This window comes from Scyliorhinus torazame, chromosome 18 (genome assembly GCF_047496885.1).
Source record: "Scyliorhinus torazame isolate Kashiwa2021f chromosome 18, sScyTor2.1, whole genome shotgun sequence".
In the NCBI taxonomy this organism is placed as follows: domain Eukaryota; kingdom Metazoa; phylum Chordata; class Chondrichthyes; order Carcharhiniformes; family Scyliorhinidae; genus Scyliorhinus; species Scyliorhinus torazame.
This window is the reverse complement of record NC_092724.1, coordinates 25,334,835-25,347,812: the sequence shown is the minus strand read 5'-3', so window position 1 is coordinate 25,347,812 and position 12,978 is coordinate 25,334,835. Positions and strand designations below refer to the sequence as shown.

At 50.5% G+C, this 12,978-nt stretch overlaps 1 protein-coding gene across 1 annotated transcript in view; it reads left to right on the top strand.

The window, feature by feature from the left end:
* Positions 1-12,018: 12,018 nt before the first annotated feature.
* The window catches only part of LOC140395056 (protein S100-A1-like), a 119,383-nt gene continuing 118,423 nt past the window's right edge, over positions 12,019-12,978 (top strand). Inside the window, exon 1 of the mRNA XM_072482411.1 lies at positions 12,019-12,221. The gene's annotated coding sequence lies outside the window, so the exon portion shown is untranslated. The remainder of the gene's footprint in view (positions 12,222-12,978) is intronic.

The following is a 12,978-nucleotide window of genomic DNA, read 5'->3' as shown; positions in this document are numbered from 1 at the left end:
GGCCCTCCAAGTCTGTACCGGTCATGATACCACACTTGGCCAAACCCCTAAAAACAAAGAGAGGAGAGTATTACTTGAGAAAAAGGGGGATATTGTATTAAGTGCTTGCATGCCATTATAATGTAGAGGTGCTTGGCAGACCAAGGGGTAATGTGGGACTGGAGAGCACAGACTATGGTGTATAGGGTATGGTGCATAGAGTCACATGGTAAGAAACTCAGAAAGAAAACTCTGGAACAGGCTTGTCTCACCTCTGGCCTGTGAGCCACAACCCGGACCCTGGGTCCCCATAGCCAGCCCGCAGACACACTCTTCAAATTACGGGTAAGTTCCATGAAAGATCTGCAATCAGAGACTTTCCCCCATTTGTGGCAGACAGGCTCACTGACGAGCTATTGAGCAGCAAACTCGGGAGAGTATCAGTCTTTGGTTGGACGAGCAGGGGGTGTTGTGCAGGTAATTGGCTGCTCCTTTGTTTTCCTTCGCCCTCGTGCGCCACTGTCGGCGTTGCCCCCAAAGGAGCACATGGCCAAGATGGCGGAGCCAGTGGGAGGTCACAAGGGAAAGCAAGCAAGGGATCGGGAGGGGAGTGGTAAACATGGTGGCAAGCAGAATACAGCAAGTATCCGGCAATTAGGAGGGGTTGGGAAGGCCTGGGAGCAGGTGGATGTCACGAAGACCCTGCCAAATGGGAAGAGGGTCCTACCAACCCCTCCTCGTCCTGATATAGTGTCCAAACGTTACTGGGATTGTGTGTGAGCGAGAGAGAAAACTGGAGAGACTGTGTGTGTGTGTGTGAGAGGGAAAAAGTGAGAGTCTGTGTGTGAGAGAGAGAGAGAAAGTGAGAGTCTGTGTGTGTGAGAGAGAGAGAGAGTGAGAGTCTGTGTGTGAGAGAGAGAGAAAGTGAGAGTCTGTGTGTGAGAGGGAAAAAGTGAGAGTCTGTGTGTGTGAGAGAGAGAAAGTGAGAGTCTGTGTGTGAGAGAGAGAGAAAGTGAGAGTCTGTGTGTGAGAGGGAAAAAGTGAGAGTCTGTGTGTGTGAGAGAGAGAAAGTGAGAGTCTGTGTGTGAGAGAGAGAGAAAGTGAGAGTCTGTGTGTGAGAGAGAGAGAAAGTGAGAGTCTGGGCGGGATTCTCCGACCCCGTGCCGGGTCAGAGAATCGGCGGGGGGCCACACGAATCGCGCCACGCCGCCCTGACGGCGGCAGAGTGGAGAATCTCCGCCATTGGGGCGGGCGTGGTTGGCGCGGCGCCGGTCGGCAGCCGCTCTAAGTGGCCGGCCCGCCGATTCCCCAACCCGGGTGGGCAGAGCGGCCATAAAAAAAAAACAAGATCGCCGGCGCTGTTCTAACATGCTCTGAGCCAGCGGGACCTCGGCGTGGAAGGGTCCGCGGACGGCCTGTGCGGTGGAGGGGGGGTCCGACCCCGGGGAGGACCTGCGATGTGGCCTGGCCTGCGATCGGGACCCACCGATCGGCGGGCCGGCCTCTCTGTCTCCTGGCCTCCTTTCTTCCGCGTCGGCGCCGGTACTCCTGCGCCATGTTGGGTCGGGGCCGACGCGGACATGGGAGGCACCGCGCACGCGCGGAAATCGCGCCGTAGGGGCTGCGCATGCTTGGGCTTGCGCCGGACCCACTGCGCATGCGCGCATCCCCCGCCGCTCATTCCACGGTCGGATCAGCAGCTGGAGCGGCGTGAACCGCTCCAGTGCCGCGCTGGCCCCCTGTAGGGGCCAGAATTGCTGATCCTGGGGCCGTGTTGGCGCCGTCGAGGAACACGACGGCGTATCTGACGGTGTCAACACCTAGCCTCAGGGTCAGAGAGTCCCGCCCAGGGTGTGTGTGTGAGAGAGAGAGAGAGTAAGTGAGAGTGTGTATGTGTTTGAGAGAGGGAAAGTGAGAGCGTGTGTGTGAGAGAGAGAAAGCACGAGTGTGTGTGTGAGAGAGTCAGTATGTGTGTGAGAGAGAGAGGGGGGAAAGCACAAGTCACATGTGTGAGTCTTTGTGTGTGTGAGAGAGAAAGCACGAGTCACATGTGTGAGAGAGAGAGGGGGGAAAGCACAAGTCACATGTGTGAGAGTCAGTGTGTGTGAGAGAGAGAGGGGGGAAAGCAAGAGTCACATGTGTGAGTCTTTGTGTGTGTGAGAGAGAAAGCACGAGTCACATGTGTGAGAGTCAGTGTGTGTGACAGAGAGAGAGAGAGAGAGTCCGTGTGTGTGAGAGTCTGTGTGTGTAATTGTAGGAGAGAGAGAAAGAGTTGGTGTGTGCGTGTATGTGAGAGAGAATCTGGGTGTGTTTGAGAGAGAGAGAAGCCAGGATTCTCTGTTTGGGAGACTAAGTGCTGATGGCGGGACTGACCCGCGAGAGTTCTACATTGATGAAAGTGGTGCCAGATTCGTAGATCTGGAGCTGGAGACATTGTTGGATGCTGTGGAGGAGAGGCGGGACACCCTGTTCCCCGGGGTGGCAAGAAGGCTGCCACTACCACCGTCCCACATTTCCCTCACCCATAACCCCCCCCCACCAATATTCAGAAAGACTTTGACTGGAAGTCATCCCAGTGCATCAAGGATGCATATCCTTTTATTTTTATTAAGATTTTATTTTCCTTTCCACCACCCTTCCCCCTCTGTATTGGTTGCCTGTGTGTGTACATACAGAGTGGGGCGAGTTAGGACTGGGGGGATGGGAAGAGGTTGTAGATAGTTACATTTTTCTGTCAATTTAATTATAATGTTGTACATAATAAAAGTTTACTTGTGTTGAAGTTACAAAGCTGGTGACTGCAGTTTATTCGGCTCAACCAAGGACCTTGGGTATTTCAAAATAAAATGTAATCTCACCTGTGTTGTGACTCTGGGTAAAGTGGGGCTGGAAGTGACCGTGCAGCACCCCAGGGGGCTATGACAGTGTGAGAGAGTCAGTGTTTGTGAGAGAAAACTTCTTTGTGAGTGTGTGACATGAGATTGTTACAACACCCTGTGTTAGTGAGCAGTCAATTCCAGCCCCACTTGACCCGGAGTCACAACACAAGTGAATTAACCAATAATTCTTCGAAAAAAATACCCTAAGTCTTTGGCCTTTGGCTGCCCAATAATTACAGTCACCGGTTTGTAAATGTAAACACAATGACAGTTTATTAATAACAAGAACTATATTGAAATATGCAGCAAGTACAACTGGTTAACTACTTTCTAATTCATAATCCCCCACTTTAACTTGCCCCCACACTCTACCACAGTCAAACACAGAGGGGAAGGAAGGGGTAAAATCATAAGTTTTGAGGATTCTGCATCTAGCGGGATTTTCCAGAACGCTCATTTCACATCCAGGATGCTGAGAACCTTGGCGTTAGACATGTCTGCATTTAGCAGAGTTAGACCTGTCCCATTGTCTTCATAGGGTGAGGAGGTCTGTGCAGTGACTTGTTTAAGTTCACTGGGTCAATGCAAATACTGACCGTCCCATTGCTGAAACCCATTCTGTGGCCTGGTCTACAGGAGCTATGATACCCGCTGTCATCCCCCGGTACAGCTCAATGGCTACTTTCTGCTTCATGGTTATTGGTGATCTTCTCGGACTGTTGGTGGTACCAAGTCATCTAATCTCTTCTGGACATTTCCGGTAGCTCACGAATGACATCGCAGTTGAAGAGGTCTTTTTATTCTCTCATTTCTGGGGCCTGGTGTTGCAGAGCATATACCACTGGACCAGGTTAGATGAGCCTCAGTGGGGCAACATGATGGCGCAGTGGGTTAGCCCTGCAGCCTCACGGCACTGAGGTCCCAGGTTCGATCCCAGCTCTGGGTCACTGTCCGTGTGGAGTTTGCACATTCTCCCCGTGTTTGCATGGATTTTGCCCCCATAACCCAAAGATGTGCAGGTTAGGTGGACTGGCCACGCTTAAATTGCCCCTTAATTGGAAAAAAATTAATTGGGTACACTAAATTTTTTTTGAAAAGATGAGCCCCAGTGTGATGCAATCCGGAAGACCTAGCACTGGCCTTACATTCTGGTCGACTATATGAACCTTGAAACTGCCCTGTGTGCAATGGAGAGCGGCCGCACCTTCCGTGTGGATGGTTTATACACCACAGGTCACGGGGCCCACCTGGGTATTAGGGTCCAGTGCTGACTATGGACCTAGTTGCCGCAGCCATTGCCTTGATAGTACATTGCACTTTGCTCCAGTGTCTACATTTACCTTCAGTTTTAGCATTGCTGTAAATCATGTTCAGGCTGATGAAGATCTCTCCCTTCTCTGCGACAATGTCAACAGTCTCACAGTTAGAGTGTTGCCAGACGCTCAGTGAGTTTGGTCGCTCTCATTCAGCTTCAGTTTGTTTACTCTGAACCTTGGAGGACTGACCAGCTGCAATGTGGTTAGTCGCTCAGGAAGGCTGCTGTGATTTCGATCTGCAGCATGGTGCAAAATGGTTCCACTTACCACATTTATTGCAGCATTTGCCAAACACCAAACATGCTGTTGTGTTACGAGATGATGACCACTGCTGTTCAGAAAGGACGCATCATGTAGAGTGAAAACTGCTGTTTCCCCCCCCCCCCCCCCCCCAACTCCTTGCTGCATTTTCAGACTGTCGTGTTAAATCTATCGCTTGCAACAGCTGCTTGTGGACTAGGTCGCTATGAACACCACAGACTATGCGGTTCCTGACTACCTCATTGGTAAGGGTACTGTAGCACAATCAATCACTCACGAGACGAGATGAGAAGGAGTCGAACGATGGCTTTATTACGCAGACTTGTTCCCCAGCAGCACAGTTACAGAATGCGGCTGCTGGGAGAACCCGGGCTCTTATACTCCGCCTTACTGGGTGGAGCCAGCAGGCGGCTGATCCAATCGAGACCCAGTGTCTATCCACCAATAGCCTCTCGGCATCACAGGGTACCTTAATACCCATAATACATACCACCACAGGTACCAAATGCACATTTATTTGCTAAAATCTTTGAGGTTGCTGTGTATGATTGTATTCATTGTTGAATCTTTGGTTTGCCGAGCTAAATGCTTTTACATGCTTCCAGTTTTCCCGCATTCCGGGTTGAACCCCCGCACTCCCGACAGGTGACCAAGTAGCCACATCATCACGTGACCACTCGGACTACACCTGGCTGGGAGAGGAGGAAAACTCCTGGCTGAAAGGCACCTGCTTTCAATTGAACTCTACCAAGGCTGCAGAATATGCGTCACCAGAGGCAAATTTATGGTCTGTGTTTGTTTAACCCAACACCTTAGCTAAGGTTTGACTCCAAACCATCCCTGGTGACCCTGGGGCCGAGTCTGTCTCTCTCTCTGCCTCTGCCTCTGATTTGAAAAGTGAAAAAAAAGGTTTTATTGGTGAACCCTGGTGCTTGCCACATTTTAACGGGCATTTTATTAATGACTTTTTATTGCTTTGATATTGATATATTTTGAAATTCATGTTTAACCTTTCATACCAAAATGTGAACATCGGGTTCTTGAGTGAGAAAACATTGCCCTCCCTCCCCCAGCTGTAAAGGTTGGACAAGCCTGTGAGGCAGAATCGCACATGGCTATATCTGGGGTCTGTAAATGGTTAAAGATAACAATAAATAGTTCATGTTTAAACATTTATATCATAGGATCTCATTGTTGAGTCATCACAGCCAAACCCACGATAAATTCTGCTCACTGAGACAGCCTGTCGCAATAACCACTCCCTTTCGTATACACAAGCAGTCAGGAAACTCTGAGTTACTGTTGTAGAACTCATAGAAGGTTGAAGGCAGAGAGAGGCCACTCGGCCTGTCATGTTGGTGCTGACCCAGAAACCCGTCTTTGAAACTCGCCTTACAGTCCAAAGATGTGCAGGTTAGGTGGATTGACCATGCTAAGTTGTCCTTAGTGTCCATAAAGGGGTGGGGCTACAGGGATAGGGTGGAGGTGTCAGCTTAAGTAGGGTTCTCTTTCAAAGGGCCGGTGCAGACTCGATGGGCCGAATGGCGTCCTTCTGCACTGTAGATTCTATGATTCTATGAATGTCTCTAACGCTGGTTTACCTTTAAATAGCTGTTTACACTTTTTTTTGCTAAATTACTTCTCACTCGGTGATTGGCTGCACCCTAGTCTTCTGATTTTGTCCCACCTGAATTTAGCCTCAGGTTCCCACCTCACTGCCAAACGAGTTTGAAACCTGTCCAACCGCATTCTCAATCCTCCCCCCCACAAGCATATCGGTCCCAGCCCCACTGAGGTGCAACTTGATCTAGCCTGTGCAAGTCCCACCTCCCCCTTAGCCAGTCCCAATATGCCAGGAACGGTAGCATTGTGGTTAGCACAGTTGCTTCACAGCTCCAGGGTCACAGGTTCGAGTCCCAACTTGAGTCACTGTCTGCGCGGAGTCTGCACGTCCTCCCCATTGATGCGACCATCAATTCACTCGAAGACACGTGGAGAAGTAAACCGTGGTTTTAATCAGCTTAGAACTGAGCCTGCCTGCGACTGGTACAACACTGAAGGCGGCCCCGCAGGTCGGCAGCTCTCATATTTCCTGTAAAGGGGGTGGAGCCATGGGCGGAGCCCGTACATGCCCCGACATATCCCCCTGTGGGTGAAGCCACACAATGGCCCATAGGTAGAGCCCACAGGGTTAATAACACAACACAGTGCACTGGTGAATTATCAGTAATTATACATTCACCACACCCGTGTCTGCGTGGGTTTCCTTCGCAGTGCTCCAGTTTCCTCCCACAGCCTCAAAGACGTGCAGGTTAGGTGGATTGGCCATGATAAATTGCCCCCTACCCCTCCCAGGTACTGTTACGCCTGGTCCTCATTTGTGTGGACCAGTGCTAAACTTGCAACCCCCTGGCGAGGTCTCCCAGGCATGGCCATTAGGCCCGTGGCACCAAAAGAATCCGGCGCAGACATATTTAAATGAGCATAATGACTCACTTAAATATGCTAATCTGGATCTTGCCCACCAAAAATATTGGAACTCAAAATGTAATAGACAAATTTCAAAGTGTCAAATGACAACACAGGATGTGCAATCAATACACTGCCCCTTCTCAGAAAAAGGACTTCGGACTTGTACAAGCCACATGGTGAGGAAGTCATTTTGTGGCCAACTTTAAGAAATTTAGCAAGAAGCTGCTGAGAGACAGAGATCCATCAGAAAACCATCAAACTAGCTGCAAGTCGAAGAGCGGCCAAGGTAATAAACAGCAATAAAGTGGGAGAGGGACTCGCTCCAATATGTTCCAACTTCAAGTTCATGTGAGAACCAACCTCCCGGAAATTTGACTACAAGAGAACTCACAGCTTACTGAGAATACTCTGCTTACAAGAGCTTCACTTCAACCAAAGCATCAACACATCAAAGAAACTACAGGCCTGTCACAAAAGACACTGAGACGATTATACATTGTAATTGTATTGTATTTTTCTCTTTTTCTTTGTGTGGGAGTCGAGTGAGTAAAACTTCATCTTTTTTAACATCCAGGAAAATCTAGCCCATTTAGCATGGTGGTAGTGCCACACAACACAATGGATAGTATCCTCAATGTGAATTTGAGACTTTGTTTTCACAAGGACTGTGTGGTGGTCACTCCTACCGATACTATCATGAACAGATGCATCTGCGGCAGGCAGGTTGGCGAGGACAAGGTCAAGTAGGTGTTGGTTCCCTCACCATCTGCCACAGACCCAATCTAGCACCTAAGTCCTTTAGAACTTGGTCAACTCATTCAGAAATGATACTACCGAGCCACTCCCAGTGATGGACATTGAAATCCCCACCCAGAGTACATTCTGCACCCTTGCCCCCCCAGTGCTTCCACCAAGTGGTGTTCAAAATGGAGGAATGCTGAAGATTTCCTTGCCCATGCATGACCTGATGATCCATGAGACTCCATGGGGAGTCAATGTTTTTTTTTGGTTTTAGACCAGTGTGAGTACACATGGAGTCACCACCTCGACTGGGATGTCGCTGTCTTGTCCCACCTTTGCCGGTAAATTAGCAATTGATCCAGCATCCATGGGAGTTAGTGGAAGAGAGTTTGGAATTTCCATCACCCTTCGTCCATGAAAACATTTCCACTTCTGAAAGGAATATCATGGTTTTCCAACTCCTCCGGCAATCAAATCCATTTTATTGTATAAAGGTCCCCGGTTTCACATGTCTGGAGATTCATTTGACACAATCATTTGTGAGACGTCATTTTCCCTTCAAGAATCGGGAAGCTAACGTTGAGGCAAGTCCGTCCACATCGATGAGGAATTAACATCCTGATCCAATATGGAGAAGTGAGCTCAACGCTGATAACATGTGACACAGCTTCCTCAAATATTAACTCAACGTTTCGTTTGTCAATTCCGCAATTTCTATTTTCATTGCAACAATCGCAGAATGTGAACAATTGTAAAACTTCGGCAGTTTCCAGGCAACAGGTGAGGCAAGCCCAGGCCAACATTTTGGAATGAGTCAGACCGACTGATCCTGTGTGCCTCAGGGAGAAAGAAAATTCATTCATTCGGTTAGATTCAATCCAGGTGTTTAAATTCACAAAGAGCCTTGGCAGTGGAGTGAGAGAGAGAGAGAGGGGAACTGTTCTCATTGACAAAGGATCAATGTACACTTATTTAAACTGAATTGCAAGGTCAAGTATGGGGAGCAATTATTTTACACATCCATCAAGGGTCCAATCAAGGCTTCCACAGCAGATTTGCCAAATTATCTGAATCGAAAAGAATTGCAAGGGTCTGGGGAAAATGTGGGGAGCGGGATTAGGTGAATTGTGCTCAGCGGGAGCCTGCACACAAAGACTGGCCCCAAAATAGCCCCCTTCAGTCCGGCAACATTCTAGAATTCTATGATATTGTTATTTATTGAGGAAAAATCATGGATCAGGTGCGTCATGAGTAACACTGTCCCCATCAAACACTCCCAGGACAGGTACAGCACGGGGTTAGATACAGAGTAAAGCTCCCTCTACACTGTCCCCATCAAACACTCCCAGGGCAGGTACAGCATGGGGTTAGATACAGAGTAAAGCTCCCTCTACGCTGTCCCCATCAAACACTCCCAGGACAGGTACAGCACAGGGTTAGATACAGAGTAAAGCTCCCTCTACACTATCTCCGTCACTCACTCCCAGGACAGGTACAACACGGGGTTAGATACAGAGTAAAGCTCCCTCTACATTGTCTCCGTCACTCACTCCCAGGACAGGTACAACACGGGGATAGATACAGAGTAAAGCTCCCTCTACACTGTCCCCATCAAACACTCCCAGGACAGGTACAACACGGGGTTAGATACAGAGTAAAGCTCCCTCTGCACTGTCCCCATCAAACACTCCCAGGACAGGCATAGCACGGGGTTAGATTCAGAGTAAAACTCCCTCTACACTGTCCCCATCAAACACTCCCAGGACAGGCATAGCACAGGGTTAAATACAGAGTAAAGCTCCCTCTACACTGTCGCCATCAAACACTCCCAGGACAGGTACAGCACGGGGTTAGATACAGAGTAAAGCTCCCTCTACACTGTCCCCATCAAACACTCCCAGGACAGGCATAGCACATGGTTAGATACAGAGTAAAGCTCCCTCTATACTGTCCCCATCAAACACTCCCAGGACAGGCATAGCACAGGGTTGGATACAGAGAAAAGCTCCCTCTATACTGTCCCCATCAAACACTCCCAGGACAGGCATAGCACGGGGTTAGATACAGAGTAAAGCTCCCTCTACACTGTCCCCATCAAACACTCCCAGGACAGGTACAGCACGGGGTTAGATACAGAGTGAAGCTCCCTCTATACTGTCCCCATCAAACACTCCCAGGATAGGTACAGCACGGGGTTAGATACAGAGTGAAGCTCCCTCTATACTGTCCCCAGCAAACACTCCCAGGACAGGCATAGCACGGGGTTAGATACAGAGTGAAGCTCCCTCTATACTGTCCCCATCAAACACTCCCAGGACAGGCATAGCACGGGGTTAGATACAGAGTGAAGCTCCCTCTATACTGTCCCCATCAAACATTCCCAGGACACGCATAGCACGGGGTTAGATACAGAGTAAAGCTCCCTCTACACTGTCCCCATCAAACACTCACAGGACAGGCATAGCACGGGGTTAGATACAGAGTGAAGCTCCCTCTATACTGTCCCCATCAAACACTCCCAGGTCAGGTACAGCACAGGGTTAGATACAGAGTGAAGCTCCCTCTACACTGTCCCCATCAAACACTCCCAGGTCAGGTACAGCACAGGGTTAGATACAGAGTGAAGCTCCCTCTATACTGTTCCCATCAAACACTCCCAGGACAGGTACAGCACGGGGTTAGATACAGAGTGAAGCTCCCTCTATACTGTCCCCATCAAACACTCCCAGGACAGGTACAGCATGGGGTTAGATACAGAGTGAAGCTCCCTCTATAATGTCCCCATCAAACACTCCCAGGACAGGTACAGCACGGGGTTAGATACAGAGTGAAACTCCCTCTATACTGTCCCCATCAAACACTCCCAGGACAGGTACAGCACGGGGTTAGATACAGAGTGAAGCTCGCTCTATACTGTCCCCATCAAACACTCCTAGGACAGGTACAGCACGGGGTTAGATACAGAGTGAAGCTCCCTCTACACTGTCCCCATCAAACACTCCCAGGACAGGTACAGCATGGGGTTACATACAGAGTGAAGCTCCCTCTATACTGTCCCCATCAAACACTCCCAGGACAGGTACAGCACGGGGTTAGATACAGAGTGAAGCTCGCTCTACACTGTCTCCATCAAACACTCCCAGGACAGGTACAGCGCGGGGTTAGATACAGAGTAAAGCTCCCTCTACACTTTTCCCATCAAACAGTACCTGGACAGGTACAGCACAGGGTTAGATACAGAGTAAAGCTCCCTCTATACTGTCCCCATCAAACACTCCCAGGACAGGTACAGCACGGGGTTAGATACAGAGTAAAGCTCGCTCTACACTGTCTCCATCAAACGCTCCCAGGACAGGTACAGCACGGGGTTAGATACAGAGTAAAGCTCCCTCTACACTGTCCCCATCAAATGCTCCCAGAACAGGTACAGCACAGGGTTAGATACACAGTAAAGCTCCCTCTACACTGTCCCCATCAAACTCTCCCAGGACAGGTACAGCACGGGGTTAGATACAGAGTAAAGCTCCCTCTACGCTGTCCCCATCAAACACTCCCAGGACAGGTACAGCACGGGGTTAGATACAGAGTAAAGCTCCCTCTACACTGTCCCCATCAAACTCTCCCAGGACAGGTACAGCACGGGGTTAGATACAGAGTAAAGCTCCCTCTACACTGTCCCCATCAAACTCTCCCAGGACAGGTACAGCACGGGGTTAGATAGAGAGTAAAGCTCCCTCTACACTGTCCCCATCAAACACTCCCAGGACAGGTACAGCACGGGGTTAGATACAGAGTAAAGCTCCCTCCACACTGTCCCCATCAAACTCTCCCAGGACAGGTACAGCACGGGGTTAGATAGAGAGTAAAGCTCCCTCTACACTGTCCCCATCAAACACTCCCAGGACAGGTACAGCACGGGGTTAGATACAGAGTAAAACTCCCTCTACACTGTCCCCATCAAACACTCCCAGGACAGGTACAGCACGGGGTTAGATACACAGTAAAGCTCCCTCTACACTATCCCCATCAAACACTCCCAGGACAGGTACAGCACAGGATTAGATTTAGAGTAAAGCTCCCTCTACACTGTCCCCATCAAACACTCCCAGGACAGGTACAACACGGGGTTAGATACAGAGTAAAGCTCCCTCTACACTGTCCCCATCAAACACTCCCAGGTCTTGTACAACACGGGGTTAGGTGCAGCAGCTTTAACATTGAAAAGCATGTAGGGCACTTGAAATGAGCTGTTGTCAGACAGATATTGACACAAAGCCAAAGGGAGAGGCCGGATGGGTGACTAATAGTAAGATAGAGAGGCGGAGCAACTATGAAGGGGAGAGGGGAGTTTCGGGCCCAGGCAGGCAAAGATGAAGAGATTAAAATCATGGATGGTCCATGGTCAGAATGACAGGAATGCCGAGATTGCAGAGGGTTGTCAGGGCTGGAGGAGATTACAGACAGCAGGATGAAGCCTCAGAGAGATTCGAAAACAAGGATCAGTCTTTTAAACTGAGTATTGCTGGACTGGAAGCTAATCAAAATCAAATCTTTGTGAAGGAGAGGACATGAGGTTTGAATCTATGCTCAGGGTCAAATAGAATGCCAAGATTATTCAGAGATTGGTTCTGCCTCATGTAGTTACCTCGGAGGAGAATGGTGTCAGTAACCAGGGGATGTAGTTTGTGGTGGGGACAGTCGACGGGATTCTCCCATTCTGAGACAAAGGGCGGGATTCTCCGACTGCCAACGCTGAAACTGTGTTCGGCGATTGGCCGGAGAATCCGTTTTGACGTGAAATCTGGGGCGACGCAGTGTTTTGGATGCTCCGCCCCCTCAGAAACAGCATCATCGCTGAGTGCGCCGCACGCCATTGTGACGGTCTCAGGACCACCCCCGATGGGCCGAATTCCCAACGGCGTGGGGCTCGGGGGCTCGGGGGCTGGGGGGTGCGGGGGCTGGGGGGGTGCTGGGGCTCGGGGCTGGGGGGCTCGGGGCCTGGGGGGTGCGGGGGCTGGGGGGTGCTGGGGCTCGGGGCTGGGGGGCTGGGGGGTGCGGGGGCTGGGGGGTGCTGGGGCTCGGGGCTGGGGGGCTCGGGGGTTGGGGGGTGCGGAGGCTGGGGGGCTGGGGGGTGCGGGGGCTGGGGGGTGCGGGGGCTGGGGGGTGCGGGAGCTCGGGGGCTCACAGTTTTCAGAGACCTCGCGTAACGGCTGCGACCACACCCCACACCCTACACCCCACACCCTACACCACCCACATCCTACACCACCCGCACCCCACACCCTACACCACCCACACCACCCCCACCCTACACCACCCACACCACACAC